This window comes from Saimiri boliviensis, assembly GCF_048565385.1.
Source record: "Saimiri boliviensis isolate mSaiBol1 chromosome 19 unlocalized genomic scaffold, mSaiBol1.pri SUPER_19_unloc_4, whole genome shotgun sequence".
In the NCBI taxonomy this organism is placed as follows: Eukaryota; Metazoa; Chordata; class Mammalia; order Primates; family Cebidae; genus Saimiri; species Saimiri boliviensis.
The window spans coordinates 624,398-627,664 of record NW_027412505.1 but is presented as its reverse complement, the minus strand read 5'-3'; the positions used below and the strand labels follow the sequence as shown (position 1 = coordinate 627,664).

At 47.8% G+C, this 3,267-nt stretch overlaps 1 non-coding gene across 1 annotated transcript; it reads left to right on the top strand.

Moving 5' to 3' along the window:
- Nucleotides 1-2,760: 2,760 nt before the first annotated feature.
- Nucleotides 2,761-2,867, top strand: LOC141583369 (U6 spliceosomal RNA). The gene has a single exon (XR_012516025.1). It is a non-coding gene; the product is annotated as a U6 spliceosomal RNA (small nuclear RNA).
- The last annotated feature ends 400 nt before the right edge of the window (nucleotides 2,868-3,267 follow it).

Sequence of the window (3,267 nt, the reverse complement as noted above, 5' to 3'; positions counted from 1 at the left end):
TTCCCACAGCACAGCACAGCTGCTTTACCAAATCATGGCCAGACTGCTTCTGAAAGCAGGCTCCTGATCCTGTTCCTTCTTACTGAACAGGACGTCCCACCTGGGGCTTACTGCTACCCTCACAGGTGCTCTCTGGTCAATGGAGATTTGAAATATTCCTTAGACAGAGCTCCCACAGAGAGGAGCGGGCCACCAACTTTGCTGTTTGGATGACTAGGTTCTGGCCTGAGGACTTTGTAGAACCCAAGCTGACCAGGGGTGTAAGTGGTAGCTCAGCACAGCAGAGCCACCTCGCAAAAACATGGCCAGACCCTTGTTTAAGTCAGTCCCCAACCACATTTCTAATCACTGGGTAAAGCCATTCAACAGGGTTTCTGGCTGCCTTCACTGCTGTTCTCTGGCTGACAGATGATTCAGGCCTCCCTGAGTCAGAGCTTCCAAGGGGAAGACCAGACTGTCATCTTTGCTGTTTAGGCGACTCAGCCATTTCAACCTTGGGACTTCAGAGTGTCTGAGGCAACCAGGGGCTGAAGTGAACCCCCAGCACAGCACAGCTGCTCTACAGAAACATGGCCAGACTTTTTTTAAAGCAAGTCTCTGTTCTTGTTCCTCCTGACTAGACAAGACTTCTGAACTTGTCTCCAGCCACCTCCCATAGTTGTGTCCAGATTGGCAACAGGATTGTACCTCAGTGGTACAGAGGTCCCAGAGGAAGAGGCAGGCTATTATCTCTGCCTTTTTGCAGGCTTCGCTAGTGATACCTTGAGGCACTGGAAGATATGAGGCAATTAGGGACTGGAGTGGACCCCCAGTATACCACAGCAGCCTTATAGGAAAGTGGCTGAACCGTTACGTGGGTGCTGGTTTCCATATCTCCTCGATGAGCAGGTCCTCCCAGCTTGGATCTTTATCCAGGCCCCACTGAAGCCATCAAGCCAGTAGCAACTTGGCAATTCCTTGGACAGAGCTTCACAGATCGACTGAAATCCTCTCTGCCACTGCCTCTGCAGTGGATCTGCCCTTGTTACCTTCAGAATATCAAGAAAGCAAAAACCATAAGTGCCATATTGATAACTCTAACAAGCTGCAGTTGACCCAAGGAACAAGGCAGTCCATCTCTTGTGGATACCACATACCCCCCATGGCTTATCACCAGACAGGGAACCCTGGCTTGGGCCCACAGCACAGACCCTCCATCCTGGGCTAATTACACTAAGTGATGGCTAACTCACATCTCTCTGGGGTAGAGCCCCCAGGAGACAAGCAAAGTGATGGAGCAGGAAGCCAGCTGATGTGAAGCTCAGAGGGCAGGCACAGCTATCTCTCTAGGCTCTACTTGGTCTTATGAGACACTTTATCCTAGCACTTTAGGAGTGTGGAGGTCAGATCAGCCACATCTCATGTGAAGATTGCCCAGCAGAGATAAGGTGTGCGAGTTTCCCCCTTAATAAAAGGAGACTTGCTTAAAAAAGAAGTCTGGCCACGTTTTTGTAGAGCAGCTGTGCTGTGCTGGGGCCTCACTTTTCAGAGAGTTCTCTGAGACCTGATCTCTGCTGGGCATTCTAGCACATGAGATGAAGCTGGTCTGACCTCAGCACTCCTTAGTCTGCTTGCCTCTCCCAGGGCCCCAGCCTGGCCACACCTGCCTACAGGGCACTCTCAGCTGCCCACACCTTTGTTTCTGTGCCAGTGGACCATGCCTGAGCAGTGAAGAGATGCAGCAACGTGGACCCTTCAGGCATGCACCAACCTCTACATTGCCTCTCCATACTACAGCTCTTTATACACAAACTTCCTACATCGCTTTGCTGCTGTGTGTTTACATGAGTGGATTTTGCTGTACTTGCCCTACCAGCACATGGGACTGTAGCACATACTTCAACCCACCTGAACTCCCATTGAAGAGATAGCGATGGTAGGCACAGAACCAATAGAACCAACTCTGCCAACAACTTGCCCTTGTGCTAATGTTGTGCACAAAAAAGAGACCCTAATATGCGTTGAGTGACTGCTGCTGCTTAGGGGGTCACAGAGAAGGCACCCAAACCTGCACAGGCCAGCACCCCAGCCTGCACCTCCAGTGCAACAGCACACACAGCAGGGGTCCCCTGGCTCCCACAAAGTGGTCTTGCCTCCACCACTTCCACCATTGGGTGAATGCCAACAGGGAGGCAGGCACTTCTGCATCTGCTAGCACTCTGCCACAGCTGCCACACTTTGCAGCCTTCAGTGCAGTAGAATCCAAACTTTGAGGAGCCAGAGAACAAAGTTGAAACCCAATATAAATTTCCCAGAGTTAAAGAACACAGTCTAGGAATTGGGAGATGAATATTGGCCCCCTAAAATCCTCCAAAACCAAAGCCAGCTGACTGCATCTGCCTTACACCACAATCAAACCAAAAAGATCATCAAATATCATAAAAGAAAAATATCCTGTGCAAAGGTCAGCAACCTCTAAGGTTGAAGGTGAATAAGATCATAGAGATGAGGAAGAATCAGTGCAAGAACACTGAAACTCAAAAAGTCAGCATGCCTTCTTTCCTCCAGATGATTACATCAACTGTTCAGCCTGTTCAAGTTTTCAGAACTGATCAGAGGCTGACATGTCTTTAATGATACAAGTAGAATTCAGAATGTGGGCAGACACAAAGTTCACTGAATGAAAGAAATATGTCATCATCCAATGCAAGGAAGCCAAAAGTCATTGTGAAACATCGCAGGAGCTAACAGGCAATAGAGCTGGTATAAAGAACCTTACCAGTGCTTGCTATGGCAGCACATATATTAAAATGGGAATGATACAGGCAAGATTAGCATGGCTCCTGCTTAAGGATGACATGCAAATTCATGAAGCATTTCATATTTTTAGGAAGAATCAATATTGTGAAAATGGCCATACTGCCCAAAGTAATTTATATATTCACTGCTGTCCCCATCAAGCTACCAATGAACTTATTCACAGAACTGGAAAAACCCACCTTAAACGTCATATGGAAGCAAAAGAGACTCTGCATAGCCAAGACAATGCTAAGCAAAAAGAACAAAGCAAGAGGAATCATGCTACCTGATTTCAAACTATGCTACAAGGCTACAGTAATCAAAACAGCATGGTACTGGTACCAAAACAGAGACATAGACCAATGGAACAGAACAGAGGTCCTGGTGGCAATGCCACACATCTACAACCATCTCATCTTTGACAAACCTGACAAACACAAGCAATGGGGAAAGGATTTCCTGTTAAATAATTGGCGTTGGGAAAACTGG